At 46.5% G+C, this 19,512-nt stretch overlaps 1 protein-coding gene across 10 annotated transcripts in view; it reads right to left on the bottom strand.

Moving 5' to 3' along the window:
* Ptprm (protein tyrosine phosphatase receptor type M) overlaps positions 1–19,512 on the bottom strand; it is a 649,476-nt gene that overhangs the window by 484,916 nt on the left and 145,048 nt on the right. The gene's annotated exons all lie outside the window — the stretch shown is intronic.

Raw genomic sequence — 19,512 nt, 5'->3', positions numbered from 1 at the left:
TTGACATCAATCTAGGTCTGATTTGACAGTTTTGCTTGGAAATTGTGGATCTGACCCCTTCTGTAACCTTGCCGAATGTTACTGAGTATTAACCAATACAATGTATCATGTTGCTCTCTAACAGGAACATAATGTCGGTAGAAGACCACTGAAATAAGAAAATCTAAAATTTACATTTTCCAGATGCATATTGAACTTAGAAAATTCATCTTGCATCCCAAGCTTGAAAAGAATTCCCTCGATTACTCAATGTGCTTTCGATAGAGAATTACAATTTGTTCAAAAATATTAACGGGAAATGTTTTCACTAAAACACTGGTGCAACGATAGAGGACAAGGCACACCACAAATGGTGAGCATGTCCTACAAAATATTTTTCAAAACATCCTCTCTACCTTACACAGAAGCAAGCTCCAGTTCAGGATTTAAGAAACTTGAGGCCCCATAATCAAAATAGATTATGACGTCACTTTATAGGCCACACAAGTCTCAGTGGCAGAAATTTCAAAGCTAAACATACGGCAAACATTTGCTTGGTTTTGGTACAATGAATGAAGCTATCTAAAGAAAGGCAAAATAGAGACGGCTGCATCAGGACCAATGCCATTCAGCACATGGATGGCTTTCAGTCCCACACCACAGGCTCTTAGATGCCCTTTGCATTGAATGACTCCCAGTGGCAGGTCTTTGTCCAAATGATTCACAGGGGGCAGTGAATGATGGCACTGATCACAGAAACGATCATGACAAGCCTGCCTCCCATCTTATAATGAATAGTAGATGTTACATAATCGCTTGCATCCTAAATAAATCCTATTAATTCAAATTATTAAGTATAATTGCTGGCAGTTGGTAACACATGACAAGTAGATGCAATTTGTGGGCTATTGCTGTATTACACCTTCCAGGTAAACCCTTGAGGCACAAGGCAAGGAAAGTAGCAATTACAAATCAGAGGGAGAAAAAATGGAATTTGAAGGTCTCCTGCCCTAACTTTTAACCCCCAAACCTAAATCAGCCCTATGCCTTCCTCAACAGCCAGGCATCCTCTGAAGACACGAGAAACTGCACATTCTGTGTGTAGAAACTTCTCAGAACATCACTAGACGTTCTAGTCTCCATTCTACCTCAAGAAATGCACACCCATTTGTCTTCCCTCCACCCCACAAGGCAACAGTTAAACACGCAGCTCCTGAGCAGGAAAACTGACAATTTGAAAGAAGCTGTCGTGTTCTGTGTCTTAGCTTCCCAAGGCAATGCATGCTCTGCTCTCCCCAGTTCCTCCTGTAAGGCTTGCAGACCTGTCAGCACCCTGAACACCTGTCCCCAAAACTGACACCCTGTGCTGGTGCAAGAGCCCTCCTGCTGTTGACCTCTCACCCTGACAACAGCTTGGCCAAGAGCATAGGTCCATCCTGAGCTATAATCCTATGTCTTTCCATGCCTGCCATCAAGTTGTTTCTGCTTATGTGAGGTGTGTGTGTGTGTGTGTGTGAGAGAGAGAGAGAGAGAGAGAGAGAGAGAGAGAGAGAGAGAGAGAGAGAGAGAGAGAGAGAGAGAGAGAGAAAGAGAAGGAGAGTGAGAGTGTGCGTGCATGCTCTGAATTCACAGGAATGCCCACTTATCCCTTCTAAATATATTTCATTCTCAGTGCATCTCTCCAGCCCGAGGACAGCTGGGGCAGCCCTGACCCCATCACTTGGGAATTAGTTCTCCTACCTAGAGTTACATTGTAGAATAACAATAATTACTCACAAAATCCAGAATGCTCTTGAATTTGAAACTTTGTCTCACTGACATAACTCAACAAACTCAGATACTTCCACACCCAGTTTCAGGTGATGGGTTGAGATCAAAATGCCAGTGCACAATAAAAAAAATGCAAAAATGCTATATGTGCGGGCATATGTGAAGCAAATGTCTTCTGTGTTCCGAGCTTAGCCCAAGCTCCCGGATAGCTCATCTTATATACCCAAAGCTTTCAAAACACTCATTCAAACCCAAAACACTCCTGGACCCTAGCATTTTGGAGAAGGACTTACTCTACCTCCATGAGCAGATATGATGAGTACTCTGTCAAATTTGCCTGCATGTGCTGGAAAATGTCAGACAGGGGTGAGTCAAGAAACCTGGGGTTGTCCCAGACAGCCTCTCCCAGCTCCTTAACACGTGTCCCTCAGCAGCTCTAGGCAAAAGGATGAAGTCAGCTGCTGCCTTCTGGAACACTCAGTCCTTATAGTCCCAACTGACCCTTCCCCCGGGGAACACAACGCTCATTACGAAAGGCACAGAACTAAACCCACCAGTCTAATCTGACAACAAACGATCATTCGTGTGAGCCTCCCCCCAGACACACACTTCCTGAGTTGTAGCAAGTTCTGAAGAAAAGTGCATCTGTCCAGCGCCCAGCGCGAATGACGTTCCAATACGGGTGAGATGTGCAAAGATTATGTGTGACCATTCATGAGGGGGGAAAAACGTGTCCCACGGTTGCAAGTTGCAGTTGACGTGGAGAACAGCCTCAGCCTGAAGGGACAAGCCAGGCACAGACAACAATAAGGAGAAGGGAACCACCCTCTGTGTTGACAACAAGCAGCTCCTGGAGAAAACCCAGATACCATGGCCCGACTAACTCTTCTACCACAAATCTTAAACCGCAGGGACAACCGGGGTGTCCACAACACAACAGTAGGTTGGTTTAGTGTTGGGGAAGTCTTATGTCAATAAAGCACTGTCTGGCCAATAGGGAATCTAGATAGGAGGGACTAGGAGTCCAGAAGGACTCTGGGAAGGAGAAACACAAGAGAATTCAAGATGTAACTGCCATGGGGTAGGAAGCCTGGAACCTCTCTGGTAAGAGAAATACATTAACAATTATGGGGTAAATACTTAAGTCAGAGCTAGTCAGTAAGAAACAAACAAGGCCAACAGCTTCATAATTATTATAGCCTCCTGTGTGTTTATTTGGGACTGATGCGGCTCTAGAACCAGGCTGGCGGGAAGGTTTCTCACAAGGAAAAAGCTTGTCTTAACAGTTTAGGATCCGGTCTTCCAAATGGCTGTTGGCACTAATGATGTGACAGGATGCTGGGGCGGACGGACACAGCAGAGGGGGCAAGCGCGGAACAGTACAATGGCAGTGTGAGGAGAGCTCAACCCATCCCAGCCTCGCTCTGGTTGCTTGAGAGGAAGCACAAGGGGAAAGTACGCGCCACTCGGAGCTGACGCACGACTGTCAGACCCCTTAAAGCTGGAGTCCTCTGTGCATTTCCCGATGCCTTAAGATATGTCACCTCACATGCCACTCTTTATCGCTGTGATAGCGAAGATGGCTTATCGAAATGAAACGGGAAAGGGTAAAAGGAAATGATGTCGGAATCAAAATTAAACGAATCCCAGTTCTCATAAGGCTGAGACAGGAGGGCTGCAAGGGAGAGGTCAGCCTGGTGTGCATGGCAAGCTTGAGACCAGTCTTGGGTACACAAGACCCTCCCTTAAGAAAAGTAACAAAACTGGGGAGGAGGAGGAGGAGGAGGGGAAGGGAGGAAGGGGGGAGGGGAAAGCAACCAATTAAAGAGAGAATAATTTAGTTACTGGTCCTAATTTAGTATTTAACTGAAGCAAAAAACAAGTCCCAGAGTCAAGCCCCCTGTTTTGTTGTTGTTTTCATTTTTTTGAAATCAGCAGAGTGAAAGAACAGGTATCTTGGGTCTGGAGGGATGGCTTGGTATTTAAGACCAATCACTGCTCTTCCAGGAAACCTGCATTCTGACCCCAGAACCTACTCTAGACAGCTCACAGCTAACCATAGCTGCAGGCCCAAGGGATCCAACCCCTTCTTCTGACTTCTGTGGGCATCTGCACTGATGTGCACACCCCCACACACAGACAGACAGGCAGACAGACAGACACACACACACACATCCTTAAAATAAAAACAACTGCTATCTGAAAGCCCACAGAGAAAAAGAGGAAATCACTCAAGAGCCACACACTGTCTGCACTGTAGTCAACATAGCATTAGAATGGGAAATGAGGGCCTGAAGAGTCAGCTTAGAGGTTAGGAGTTCTCGAAGAAGACATGAGTTTGATTCCCAGCACTTGCTTGGCTTCTTAGAACTATCTGAAACTCCAGTTCACAGAGATCTGACACCCTCTTCTGACTTCTGAAGGCGCTGCACACATGTGGTACACAGGCATACATGTAGATAAACACAGAAGACTATAAAAGTGATTTTTAGCTGAGCATGGTGTCACATGCCTTTAATCCAGCATTTGGGAGGCAGAGGGAGGACAATCTCTGAGTTCAAGGCCAGCCTGTCCTACAGAGTGAATTCCAGGACAACCATTGCTACACAGACAAATCCTGTCTCACAAAAGGGGGGGGGCAATAGATTCCCTCAAATTCAGCACAGAATGTTCTACAATAATTTTACCCCAAATTAAAAAGAAATAAGTATGAAGGAATGCCCCTCAGAGGAAGAAAAGTATCTTAATCCAACCCCTAACACCATTGAGCCTGACTCAGGTAGGTCTCAGGGTGACACAGGCACAAACTTGACTATATGATTCAACATCTTCCCTTTGCATTAAGGCTGAGCCTCTGAGGGCACCCACACAAAACGTGGCAGACACAACAAAACTAAATCTAAAAACAAACTTCCTGTGGCCATATCTGGCAGCCATGCTGCTCCTGATTCCAGCCCATATTTACACACATTTTACAAGCCACGGCTTCTCTGCTGAGACATGGGTGTCACCTCCACCGTGATCTCCTCAGCTTTGTGAAGAGCAGACCCAGGTCTCCTGACTTCATGCCAGGGGGATTCTAAGTTGCTACCCAAAGTTTCTAAGGTTTGGGAACAGAAGCCACTACCTGAAACTGATTGTTTAGGCTGAAGTTTTAAGCCAATCGTCAGTGTGTAAGAGCTCTTCTAAGCCAGACAAAGAGCAGCCTATGATCCCCGATGTCTTCTGCTAGCCTCAGGTACCAATTCCTTATGTGGACAAACTACATTCTAGGGGCAATGTTCTTATTATTTTGTCTATTCCTCACACCCAGTGTGAGTCTTCTATCTCAATATGTCAAGATACTTATCTCAATATAGGCCAATATATGTTCAGAAAACCTATTTTACAACATGAAATATAGGTGTATTTTATCTCCTTAAGTTTAATTTTTTCAACCCTAGAGGCAAGCATCAATAGTTTTCAAATTCCTGTGCCTGTCACCAGCTTTAACTCCACTCAACACTGCTTGCTCCTCCTCAAACTGTCTAGACCATCTAGATCACCAGTTCTCAATCTGTGGGTCACGGCCACATCTGGGGTCAAAAGATGCTTTCACAGTGGTACTGCCTTAGACCATGGAAAACACGGTATATTTATAGTATGATTCAAGCGGTAGCAACATTACAGTTATGATGCAGCATGAAAACAGTCTTGTGGTTGTGGGGTCACGGCCACATGAGGAACTGTATTAAAGGGTGGCAGCATCAGGAAGGCTGGGGACCCCTGCTCTAGACATTTCACCCACATTTCCTGTCCCAGTCAGCAAGACGATCACGTTTCCTCTGGAGGAGGATGCGGGAAAGAGTGCAGGGAGAGGTGACCTCAATTGTGGTCCTTATGCCCAACAGCAGCTTGTCCCCGCGCCCAGCCTCGACGACCTTTGCAGAGAGCCCCAACGGGGGCCTGTAATGTACAGCTTGTACCGTTCTCTGGGACACGCTCCCTCCAAGGTCTGTAGGCGCAGCCCTGTAAGGATTTCCTTCAACCACTGGCCTTAGCGAGGCTCAGCTCCATGTCAGTGCTGGGGTGGGGCTGCTCCACACTCTGTCGTCCCTTAGCCATGCAGAGCTCTCCTTCCCACAATGCAGAGCAGCCTTTCTGTGCCATTTCCCCTGCTCCGGTCCCTGCATCATTTTTGCCTCCTGAAGGGACCCTGGCGGACCACTCCTGTTTTTTACAAACGGCAGTTTAGTGTGACCAGGGAGTTCACCCAATTTCCCAGGAGCTTCAGTTCGTGCCAGCAGCTTAGCCCGGGTCTCCCTGCAGATCTCACGCTCTCCTCTGTCTGCACCTTTCACAGACCTCTCTGAGGCCAGTCAATACCACACTGATTGCTAATAGCCTGCACTATAAGGGAGCTCTGGCAGCCGAGGCTCCTGAGAAGCAAGTGGGGGACGATCCAATGTCCATTTCATAGGCGTGTGAGATAAACACGCAACCTGAATTGCCCTGCCTTGAACAGGTGGCATGGACTTACAAACTCCAACTGTCCTTCTTAGGACTGTAATTATGGCCCATTTAAAGTCGCTTTGCGGAAGACGACAATACCCCTCGAGGGACTTTCTGGAGCATTTTTACTCATTTGCTCTAAATACAGCATGACCCCATTTAAGGCAGGCTTTATCAAATGCATAAAAAGTATTAAATGGGCCTCTCCATGGAGAAAACAGATTAAAAAAAATAGCGCTAAGATACTTCCCCCCAAAGATTTAATGTTCAGTGTTCTCTTTTCCTAAAGTACATGAAACCAAACCGCCGGCGGTTTTACCCATTTATTTCAATCTGAAAAAACTCTGAAAGGTAAACAGCTATCAGCGACACAATTCAAGGGTTAAGCAGAAAGCGACCCACAACGGACACAGTTGTCTTAAGAGTTAAAGAAAAAGTGGATTTACCCACAAGCCAGAGCCCTCGGCCTTCCCCCTTTAAATCAATCACACTGACGCCAACATTTAATCGCCTGGCAAACAATAAAAGCCTCTGGAACTTCGTGGGTGCACCGTGATGTTTAGTGGATCAGACAGCGAGCGTTACACGGACGCTCTCCGACATAGTTTAATCCAGCAATTTCACACATCGCGCAGGCACTTCAACGGCTAATACGGTGCTCTATTGTAAAACCTGCCTTCTGCCCATGGACGTGTTTTGCACAGTGCAAAGCAAATGAGCTTGTTTCTAAAGTTTCTACGGCTTATTGCTCTTGCCTCAGCCTCCGGTTCCTGTCAGTCTACGGATTCCAAATATTTAAACAGGCTGGATGGCAGCAAGCTGGGCTTTCTTTTTCCTTATGGATCTTTAAAAAATCTTTGGTTTTCAGTGGGTGGGGTAATTATTTCAATTTCTAAGCCCCTCCAGATGGTCCCTGATGGCCCTGCTTGCCGGTACGTGTGCTTCTAACAGAGCCACTCCTGGGTTGGACTAAACCCCTCCCAAGAGCTCCCTGTGCGGTTGCAATTGACCTGGGGCTCCTGACCTCGCACCACAGTCCAGACACGGCACTATGGAGCCGGATGTCTGTCTTTGCCAGACTGATAAACCGAAGCACTGCCTACGGGAAAAGATCCTGGGCTCAGGATCGGTCACGTGATCCCTTCAGTCACTAGAGTTTCAGGTACGGACACTGCAGTAGGGATTTTTAAGTGGATCCCGGGGCCAGCGTATCTGGAGGACCACGGTAGGAACACAAGATTCCTGGCTGCACCCCAACTTCACAATCAGGCACTATGGCCCCCAGCTACCTGGGCTTTAGCAAGCCTCCAGTGACTCTAATGTAGACTGCTTGACAGCCAATCTTCTAGAATAACACATTTAACTAGAAACTCCTGGGACCAGCCTTAGGGACCTATGGCTCTTAAAAAGGTCCCAGAATAATCTAATCACTGACCTATTTTTAAAAAGACTGCTCTAAATTGGTAGTTTCAAATAGCTTAAGAAGACATTATCAGGTTTATTTTGGGGGGGTGGCTAGAGAAAAACTCAGTGGTAAAACACTTACTTAGCCTGAGGGAGGCCGTAAGGTATATCCTTAGCACTTAAAAAAGGGGGGGCACTGTTTTAAACATCATATCACTGTTTGTTATTCATAAATTATATTAGCATAGTACCATACATGTTCAAGTATAATAGCATGCATGCAACTGACTTCTTAAAGTGTCTTAGAAAAAAATATCTGTAGGTTAAAACCCAAATATTTTCTGCCACAGACAACCAGACACATTATATTCTTCAAAAAGCTCCTGAACAAAAAGTCCTTTGGTCACCACAGCTCTCAGCACACTTCAGAGTTTAGTCACAAACACCTCACAGATGAAGAAGGACAATAAAACATCAGGACTGGGTCGAAGAGCTAAATCCCTTCTTCTCATTCCCGGATATGACACCCTTGATTTGTCTGTCATATTTCTTCTAAGTGGATCCACTCAGAGAGGAGAAAACAGTCATGCCAAGACGAACACAGGGAATTCATAGGAGGCAGGGTTCCATGCGTGCCCAGGAGCGCTGCTGCCTGCTTGTCATGATTTACAAATCTATCTCTTGATAACTTTTGCTAGCATAAGTTATCGTCTGGAGCAGCAGATACACTCCCGAATCCAGCCAGTCAGTCACGCTTGCCAAATGAGGGTACCTCAAGGAACATGTCTCTGTCCATCACATTCATTGAGCACAACCAAATTTTAAAGGAACCACACACACCATTGCACGTATTCTTCTGGTAATATAAACTGTTTATTCTAATGTCCTATAGGAAGGCAAATGGCTAATAAAACATAGGGTGGTTTATCCTGATGAGTATGCTGAATTGGGATCAGGAGGAAGGTTCCGAGAAGTCTGTCAACAGCATGCATTTCTCACTGTCGTGGATTCAAGAGGTGAGGGGTCTTCACATCAAAGGTCCATTTGGCTTCCATGCATCCCAGGACACACACTGAAGCAGGCAGCAGAGCATTGGCTTACTTGGCACCCAAAGCCTGTCAACCAGATGCCCCATACCCACTGAGATTGAGGAATGAGAAGAATGAACGGCCACTCTCCCCCACCCCACATTTCTCCTGAGTGGCCTCTGCTCCTGCATCCTCTGCCCTTGACGTAATGAGGCATCTCACCACCCTCAGGAAAAATTCTCAGGTCTACATATTTTAAGTTTTATTAATGTGTGTCACAACTTCCTGTCACTTGATTCTATGCTCATTTGAGGAAGCAACTGTCAGCCGCTGCTACAAAGAAAGATGACCTGGTGTTCTTACAACAGTGCATCTCAACCTCTCAGTGGCCACACTGTGGCTCTACCACCCTGTAAGCTACTGAAATTTAAAAAAAAAAAGTTCTGCTGTTCGTCTCTGTGTCCATAACCCCCTAAACCTAGAAAAAGCTTATTTCTCATTAAACACAATTATGGGAAGAGTTTTTATGACAAAGGCAATAAAAGAATTGACTTGGTGTTCTGTCTTTGGCAGAATGGAAGGGACGAGAAAAGCCATCCTCTGGGTCCAAGTCACTGAACATCACCACCTGGGCCACAACAACAGAAGAAGTCTTGTTCCAAGAGTTTCTGCCTTAACCGAGTGACTGGCGGCATCTGACTCTCTCTCTTAGCCTCACCCTCCCAAGTAGGACTCATATTTCTTATCATTAATTCAGGCACTGGGGAGGAAAAGAAGGGGTTAGTAGAGGGGACAAACAGAGAACGGATACGGGAATAGCTCAGGGGACATAGAGAGTTAACAGGAGCAATGCAAAAATTCCGTAGGAGGCAAGAGAAAGAACAAAAGCCCACCCCAAAGTTCTCCTTGTCCTACAAGAAAGATCCAGATGAGAAGGAAAGCAGAGAGTCAGCAACTGGATGCAAGACTCTGTGAAGCTATCCCAGGCCTGCTATTCTAAGAATCTGCATAATGAGGCTACTATTTAGCAGACCTCAGCACAAGTCAACAGACAACACAGACTGCACGGAGTACTCTGAGGCCCTGCTTAAAGGCAGCCAAGCGATGGTGTGACTCAGATTTGCAACACACAAAAGAATGTTGGCAGTGCGTGTTACACACTATTCAAGCCGTGTGAGAGACAGAAAACTAGTCAATGGTCTTGGTCCCTAAAGAGAACAAGCTTTGAAGACCGTACTTGTTACATAATTTTTAAAATTGGAAAACAGATTCTGTGCAGAATCCTTCCGGCTGAGAGCAAGGCTTACAAAGCCCAAAACTGCAGTGAGCCAGCTTTCCTCAAGTCATTTTCTAGGACCAATTAGTTGCTCAAATGTAGGGGACTAAGAACATTAACCTTCTCAAGGTCACTGTAGCTGGTGTGTCTTTCTTGACCTAATTAAGTGCTCGCTCAATGATCTCACACTGTAGCGTGCGAGCTACAGTCTGAGCGTGGCAAGCTGGGCAGGGAATCAGGAGGTCTCGGGTCCAGTCTTGTGGCTTTGGGCAAGGCAACTGGCAGACATAGGAGGGATGCAATAGGACAAATGTACTCACCACTCATGACACGAGTAAACTCCTACTCTGTAAACTTAAAAGCTGGCACCATCCATCTTCAAGAACACAGTCAGGGTGAAATGTGTTTGTAGACGGAGTATAAAAACACTGTAGCCTCTACCTGCCCCTTCTCCTCCTACCTGTCTAGTAAGTAGACAAATGTTGCCTTTCCTCTTTGTTGCTAGTGGCCAGTCTATTAACCAGCATGGCTGACTTAGATCTCCAGCTGCATCTTCAGAAGATGAAGGTGGATCATTCCAAGAGCTTCTAAAATTGTTTCCATCATCAGCTCTCTCTCTTTCTCTCTCTCATCTCTCTCTGCCACCATTCCTTTTGTTTAATGTCTTTGAATTTTTGTGACAGGGTATTATGAAGCCCACGCTGGCCCCCAGCTCTCTCTCTTTCTCTCTCTCTCTGTCTGTCTCTGTCTCTGTCTCTCTCTGTCTCTCTGTCTCTCTGTCTCTCTCTCTCTGTCTCTCTGTCTCTCTGTCTGTCTCTGTCTCTCTCTCTCTCTCTCTCTCTCTCTCTCTCTCTCTCTCTCTCTCTCTCTCTCTCTCTCTCTGAGTGTCCTGCATGCTGGGATGCTGGCATGAGCAATGAAGCCCAGTTTTGTAGCTGATTAAAGGATGTTCTTTCTGTAAGCTTACAGAGGGCCCTGGCCGTATTGGGCACACATCAAACAGTATCTAATCTATTATGGGCACAATGTGAATGACATCCAAAACATTGTGCATCGATGCAGAATTGTATGGGTTTGGCTTAAGGAACGGGAGTGCTTCAAGGGGCTGTGAACGTGTCTAGAGGAAATCTCAAACATCAGCCCAGTTTCTGGGACACTAAAGCCAGCGATCAAATTCGGCATCCTGGGAGGGGCAACTACCATTCAAAGTGACCAGCTCTTTGTCTGGTCTTGACCATCACTGCGAACACATTGGCAACCATTGTCCCTGTAGAGTTTCTGTGTTGCGCCTGAGGAGCTAGAGTTACAAACATCAATAATATTCTCACTCTGTTGTTCTAGGTTCAGAGAAAAATGAGGGGGTGCTTACTATTTTTTTAACAGCATACCCAACTGACACAAAAATTGTTAGTCTGGGAGTGAAAACCAAGTGCCATTAATCTTGATTCCTCCCCCATGCCCACATGCTCTGTAAACTTGAGAGAGGAGTTGATTAAAGAAATCCAGACATGCCCATAACTACAGGACAGTGAAATGTGTCTCTTACCAGGAACACTCAGTAAGGAAACTCATTCTGCTTCACCATCTTCTATTACTAACTTCACAATTAAAGAATCAAACCCACGGGGGACTGAGAAGATTTAATTAGGTCAAGGGGAACATGTGGACTGACCTACTATTGCAGGTGAATGGCCAGATAGAGCCATCAAACACACTTTCTATCCTCAACATTGAGCCATTAAGGCAAAGACATTCTTGATTTACAAGTTAGCTAGGAAAACTTGGCTTCCCTACTGTGTTTATAAGAGTGCTTCTGAAACCACCTACTTTACTACTCTCAGAAGAAGGCACTTCTACTCTTCCAAGGTTCGTAGCTTCAGGACTGCCCCGCAACCTTGTCCTTCTCTGTTCCATGCTCTTCTCCTTGATTCAGTGATTCTGAAACCCAGTGTTTCTGGACAACTTAGAGCTAACCATGAGATCTGCCTCCCCAAGACAAATGTGTGTCCGCAGAAATGTTGTAACTCCCCAGGGTGTCAAACTCGGAGGGAAGAATCGGCATTCATTGGCCACCTGCACCGGACGCTCCAAGGTCTTTTATTAATGCATAGGTCCTGCTCTCCTCCATGCTCTCACAGAATCTGAACTGTGGACAGCAGCATGAAGGTTCTGAACTTTAGGTGGAACTCTTCCCCCATGATCCCACAGCTGGATGGGTGTCTGAAGAGCTGGAAGATCATGTGCCCAGCCATCTCCCTGCCCACTCAAGGCATCATCCAATCAGAAGAACGCGTACCACTGTCACTCAGGTATCACTGGGAAGCTCACACCCTCATCACGACACTGCTAAAAGGGCATGAAGGGGCTATTTTAGATTGGGAATAGGAGGTTGCAATGACTGGGAAGAAGGCATAAAAAACATGTCTGGGAAGTTAGATGAACTTTGGAAACTGTGGGTGGGTTGAATGTGACTCCCAAAGGGAGTGGCACTATTTTAGGAGGTACAGCTTTGTTGGAGTGGGTGTGGCTTTGTTGGAGGAAGTGTGTCACTGTGGGGATGGGCTTTGAGGTCTGATATGTGCTCAAGTCACACCCAGTGTCTCAGATCGCTTCTTGTTGCCTGCAAGTCAGGATGTAAGAACTCTCAGCTCCCTCTTCAGCACCAAGCCTTCCTGCCCGCCATGTCCCACCATGGTGACAATGGGCTAAACCTCTGAAACTGTAAACTGGCCCCCGATGAAATGTTTTCCTCTATAAGAGTTGCCGTGGTCCTGGTGTTTCTTCACAGCAATAGAAACAATAACTTAGAGAGGGTGTACAAATAATTAAATAAAAAAATGAATACTCTTCAGCTCAGCATCACTGAAGGAGAAACTAGGATCAACTCTGGAACAGCAGTTACTGCCCCACACAGCATAATGGGGAGAGACAATGGTCTCTAGTCCAACTATACATAGGCACACAGGAATCCAAGAGAACAGGGGAAGTGACACCAATACTTACAAAGAGTTAAACGTGGAACATGGTTGTATAAATTAGCCCTGTGTGAGGGCAGTTCTAAAGGGAAACAGAGTTGTGTTGAAAGATGAGTGTGGGGCCCTCTGTCTACAACTTCATATCCTCCAAACTCCTCCTCCGGCCTCCCGAAGAGCCAGGAACATAATTCACTGTAACCCGTCGCTTTTTGAAGGCAAGAATCTGTAGGTGCTAGCCTTGGTCACACCAAAGGGGCGGCGGTAACCTTTTTCTCACTGAGACTCAAGTCTGTTTTAAAGCCAGTGGCAAGCACAGCAAAGACTAATATTCTTGAACCAACCCTCATTTCCTACTTTTGCAAACATTCGCTAAAATCAGTTGGTGAGCATTTTTTCTAGGCTGTGCACTGATGCATGGCTGTGCACACTTTTCTCCTCTGATGGAGCTGGTAGACTTTCTTTATCCCCACCCAAGGAAGGACACCATTAGCTTTCTCCTCCTCTTTTCCCCTTCTCCCTCCTCCCCATTTCCCTTCTTCCTCCTCTCCTCCTTTCTTCTCCTTCTTGTGGGTGTATGTGTTTCTATGTGAGTGTACGGTGTCTATACAGTCTCTGTGCGTGCATCCACGGATGCACATGTCCCCTTGTACATGTGTGGAACCACTTCAGGGGTCTACCCTCACCCTCCACCTCACTTGGGACACAGGCTATTTGCCTGTGTTTCCGTTGTGTGTGCCAGGCTAACTGCAAACTTCTAGGGATTCTCCTGTCTCTGCCCTACACATTGCCACAAAAAGCAGTGGGCACGTCTAGCTTTATGTGGGCTGTAGAGATCTGAACTAGGGGTCCTCATGCTCGCACAAGTACTTTTCCCATGGGGTCATCTCTCCAAACCTCTCCTCTTTCCTCTTCTTTCTCTTCTTTTATTTCTCTGTATGTTTGCATTTGCTCCTTTGGACAGAGCTGTTTTAAGACAGGATCTTGCCATGTAGACCAGACTTGCCTGGTTCTAAGTTGTGAAAGCATGCCTCAAACTCAACTTCCAGAGTCCTGGGGCTATAGGCAAGCACACCATACCTGGCTATGCGCTGCACTCTTCTTGTCCATCTTACTTCTGGTTCTCCTCACTATATAAAAAGCTAAGTTGGTTCGGCAAATTACAATACTCAGCTTTTCGTAGGACCTTTGAAATAAAGATCCTCAAACATCATGGTAGAACATAATTTTATTTTTCCTTCTGTATTTTTTTGTGATACACAGGACACAGCCATCATCTACAGCTATGCTACTGTAAAACTGTGCCCGGACTTTTCCTGCCTTGTCAAATTGGAATTTCATACCCATTGACCGGTCCTTCTGCAGCCATCATCACCTACCTGCCTTCTCCCGCTGCCTCTGGCAACCTTTATGAACTCCGTCCCCAAGAGACAAACACTTTAAAGATCGTTCATTTGAGCGAGATTCATGCACTGCTTGCTTTCAGGAGCCTGGCTCATCTTGCACAACATCATGGTCTCCAGTCCCACCCATGTCAACAGCAAATGGCTGACAGGAAGTATCATCCCCCCAGTGTGCATTGTATGTGCGTGTGCATGCCTGTGTGTGTTTGTATGTGCACTCGCAAGCATGTGTGTGTGCATGTGTGCGTGCATGCGTGCATGTGTGTGCACTCGCAAGCGTGCGCATGTGCGTGTGTGTGTGTGTGTGTGCGCGTGTGTATGTGTGTGTGTGTGGGTGCTGCATTTCCCTCATTTGCTCATTGGCTGGTGAACACACAGAGTAACTCTGTATGTTGCCATTATGAGCAACACTACAGTGAACCTGAGGATGCAGATTGCTCTTTGATGCACCGACTTCCCTCCTTTCGGCACACACATGCTCAAACATCCAGTACTGTCTCCTGCCGTCTGCACTAATGTCCGTGCCGCACAGCAGTAGCATGTCTAGTCAATTCACTGCCCATGTTGAACCGGGCACTTGTTTCTCCCTTTAAATGTTTGGGGTTTCGTATATGCTCAGCGCTGGAACCACTTACTGGATTTCAGTTTGCGAGTGTTTCTCACATCCTGGAACATGCCATTTCCCCCTGAGGGTACCTTTCGTTCTCATCCGGAAGCTTGTTTATACAACATCGTCTGAAGAAAGGATTTTAAGTGCATTCACTATAAAGAAGGGATAATGTTTGGAATATATCTACATCTAATCTTATTCTCCAGAGCATGCGTGCATCATCACCTCACATGGTGACTCATTCATATGTAGATTTTGAGTTTTAATATGCTAATTAATAATGTATTTAAGTGTTGGCATACCTTGTACGTTGCTGACTACTGTTTCATTGGGAAATCTGGTTTGCCAGTGTTTTCTGTGTCAGCTCTACTACTTCCTATAGGGCTATGTATCCCTCCATAGCTGCTGGCTGCTTGATCTGTCTCATTATCATCAGAATCCTGACCCCAAATATCACAGTGTCCCTTGGGAAATTAAACTGAAGAGCACTCTATCAGACAAGACATTTAAAAAGTGGTGAGAATGGAGTGTCCTGCTCTGGCAGGGGCCTTGAGAGGAGGACACAGGAAAATGAAGCCGTGGGGGCAGCCAGCTTCAGAACTGCGTCCATTCGTATCTTGTACAGCAGTGTCCCTTTCTGAAGCCTCTCGGGGAGTTCTCTCCCACAGCCCTATCAGCCCCAAACTCCTTTAACTTTCTGATTGGCTGTAAGGAGTAAGAGATGCACAATCCAGCCACCAGGGGACGCTCCATCGGCTTTTGACCTCTGCAGAGGGAGGGGATTTCTATTCCCCAATTTCTGAGGACCCCACAAATCACTTCCATCCACTCTGTGGCTTCATCCTCAAGGGAACTGACCACACAGGGGAACAAAGCGGCACCACTACAAAGAAGAATCCCAGCCAATGTGAGTGTCAGTCTTCCCAAAGGATACCTTATTCCTTCACAAGTATCAGGTACCTGGTAACTATTCTAGGCAGGTCCCCTGGGCTCACTGGCTCACTGACTAACCCAGCCTGCTTGGTGAACTCCAGGCCAGTGAGGGCAAGACCAGACCAAAGAGCGGTCGGTCATGTTTCAAGGAATAAGTTAGAAGGCACGCAAGGAACAAGGTGTGCCTTCCCTGTCCCAGGAAACAGGTATGCATATCCCTGCATGCCTGTGACATGTGGACATACAGTCACACAGAAAGAGATACCCTAGTTCCACTCATTTGCAGGGTGAAGACACAAAATTGCTTTCCCGAAGTGACAAAGGCAGTAGACTAGACAGAGACCGCAGATGTGGAATTGAAACAGCCAGAGTGAGTACCAGTGGGAAAGACAAGCCAAGGTACAGACGGGAGTGGAGGGGGAGAAGAAAGTCCAAATCTCTGGTGTTTGTGGCCGCCTTCAACAGCCGGAGGTGTCAGGGAGGGGCCGGCGGAGAAAACCGAAAGGTGAAACTTCCAACAGACAATATGACGCCCCCCGGGAGGAGAGAGCCTGGAGGCAAGCTGCACAGACCCAAGGCTTTGGAGTCCGCACACTCTACTGCGGACAAGCTTTCCAACAGCGAGTATATTGGCCTTAGATATACAAGGGTATCTTCACCCTCCAAGCTGGCCCCAGCCCTCCCCAGACCATGATACACACACACACACACACACACACACACACACACACACACATATAAACAACCCTCCCCATCTCACTAGGATAGGGAGATAAGCATAGTTTTGTGCAAATCTGTTCAGGGCCCTTGGCTTTGTGAGCCGGGCTCTGCTGAAGCCTCTGGGAGATCACAGCATGATGCTTGTGACCACTCCCGGGGGGCGGGGTGGGGTGGGGGTGGGGCTTTGCTTCTATTCTCTCATTGTTGACCCCGGATGCTCTACTCGGGCTGCTCGAGGGCTTGATGCACTGAGAGTTGATCCTGTGTGTCCTCTTCTGGACATGAAGGATGAGATGAAGGAGACAAGGGCTGGCACATGGGTGTGAAGACAGAACACTGCTGAAAGTGGCTGGGGACAGGTAGGAAGCAGAGGAGGGCATACGATAGGCAAGCACATGTGGGGAGGCCCTAAATGCTCAACCAAGATGGTTTACATCGACCACTTAGGAGCTGCTCTGCTACCCGGGCAGATGGCCTCTCTGCAGCTGCACCTGACCTGTATTTGCTACTAAATCCATACCCCACATAGCGGGAGACCACACAGGTGGTTTCCAAACTAGTAACAAAGAAGGCAAATTCCACCAAGTAACTTGGAGGAAGTCTTCGAAATATAATTTTTTTAAGTGCTACAAAATCCCCTTTAACAAGCTTGATTGACTAAGCGGCTTAGACACCATCTGAATGCTCATTTTAAAATAATCATAAAACAATAGGACTTCCAAGCGAAGAAAGGCTACGCATTAAAATGCAGCTTATCAGAATTAAACTTACCCCCATGGCTTTTCCTTTTATAATTTCTATAGCAACAAGAGAGGGAAGTGAGCTTCGGGCATAAAACTATCCTGTGTTTCCGATTTCCCCAGCAAACCTTAGGACTGTTTTACGCACTGGGAAATGCCATCATGTATGACGTCAGGCCTTCAAGCCCAAAGTAAAGAAGGACTTCGCTTAAGACATGAAAAAGGCAAGTTAGCCAGCATTGACCGGGGTAGATGGCAGGTGTCTTTAGGTATCTGCACACACAGGCTTTTATCTGACTTGCACTAAATGGATATTTTAATTGCTCACTGAAGCAGAGATAGGGCTAGCCTCGGGAGGTGACTCATTTCACTTAAAAGTAGGATTTTTTTTTAACTCTAGGGATTCCAGAAAAAGTTTTGTCTTTTGTTTTTGTTTTGTGTGTGTGTGTGTGTGTGTGTGTGTGTGTTGTTAACATCTCTTCCAAGGTGACTGAGGACGTGCAGTTGTGAGGAGGAGGCCACAGAGGGCAAGATTCAGGTGACACATCTCCAGCCCTGGCCCTGTGAGCACAAACAGTCTCTACAAGATTTCTGCCAGACTTAGAGGACTGGGCCAGATCGTCTGGAATTACACTTATATAGACTCCAAGTCCTATGACGGGCAAGACATGCACATGCCACTTGGACCCTGGGAGCTGGTTTTGGCTTTTTGTTCCATTTTGGTTTTAGACATACCCATAGCCTCACTCACAATAAAAATACCATTGGCTCATAGATTTGGATAATCCCGTGGTACATAAGGAGGCTGAGAAAGTTCTGGATTATAGGGAGAAAGGCAATTAATGAGCTGTTGCTATTTAAAGATAAAAATCCCTGTCAAAATAGCTTGACAAAAAAATGGTGGTTTTTAGCATACACAGCTTGCAATAATGCCGCCAACAAAAACAGTGGGTGGTGTCTCTGCCAGCTAAACGGAGCTAGAATGCCAAAAGGGGCAGAACCCCAAGCAATTTCCCTCTCCCTCTCCAGTAGCCCCTGGCCCACCACAGCTGGCTCTGTTTCCCCAAGGCTCCCAGCTCTTCCTAAGACAATTTGGGAGATTTGTCTGGGCAAATAACTTCAAGAAAAGAACAGCTCAACAACCTCAAACCCACCGAGAGTATGAGAAAACTCTTCCCTGACACAGTCCTCTCACCCAGAGCAAACATAGGCCATTTATATCAAAAGATGAGGGGAAGAATGCTAAAATTATCCTAGAGTTAAACATTGGTAAATCCATCTAAAGGTTTTTCCAGGACAGCTAGCTGGGGGTTAGCCCTACTAGGGATGTCCCAAAATGGAAAGGAAGGCTGTGGGTTCCTAAGACAACAGGACAACACAGCTTCCTGTCCCTCGAGTCATACAGGGTACAGTGAAGGTCTTTGATATACAACACATTCACCCATCACCATCGCTGATGCTGCTGGTGGGGGGGGGGGTCCACATCTGTCACTGCTTAGAATGAGGTTATCAAGAGAAGGCAGAAAACTGTGTCACTGGGTTAAACAAGACACCGTGCGTGGCAGAGATGGTTGGATCCTCCACAAGTCAGCAACCCCCAGTATTCTGGAGCTGACTCAACAGGAATGAGTTCACAGCCAGTTCCACAGAAAGCTCAAAGCCAAACTGGGCTGCATCATGAAACACTCCCTCCAAACTAGGTGAGGTAATGACAGGCGGCCCAGCCATACCCAATACAGAAACACCAAGGAAGGTGAGAAGGCTCCAATCCATCCCTGACAGGTCCGTGCCCTGTGTGTTCATATTTACCCTGATATTAGAGCAAACTCTTCACTTCTTAGCCACATGTAACTATTTGCATGTAAACAGAAAAAAAACTGAAAATAACAAAACATTTACTTATTTGCCTATCTTTTTGTTTTGCGTATGAGTAGTCTGCCTGCCTAAATGTCTTTGTACTATGTGCATGCCTGCTTCCCTTGGAGGCTGGAAGAGAGTGTGGGATCCCCCAAGACTAGAGTCACAGATAGTTGGGAGCTGCCACGTGAGGGCTGGAAGTCAAATCCAGGTCCTCTGTGACCCCTGAGCCATCTCTGCAGCCTGGAAACAATGAAAATTAAGCATGCATTCCTAAAAGACTGGAGTCTCAAGCCAAGTGCTCACAGCAGCCTCGACTGATCTATCTC

The sequence above is a fragment of the Mesocricetus auratus genome, unplaced genomic scaffold (genome assembly GCF_017639785.1).
Source record: "Mesocricetus auratus isolate SY011 unplaced genomic scaffold, BCM_Maur_2.0 Super-Scaffold_100010, whole genome shotgun sequence".
Classification (NCBI taxonomy): Eukaryota; Metazoa; Chordata; class Mammalia; order Rodentia; family Cricetidae; genus Mesocricetus; species Mesocricetus auratus.
This window is presented reverse-complemented; position numbering and strand designations above follow the sequence as displayed.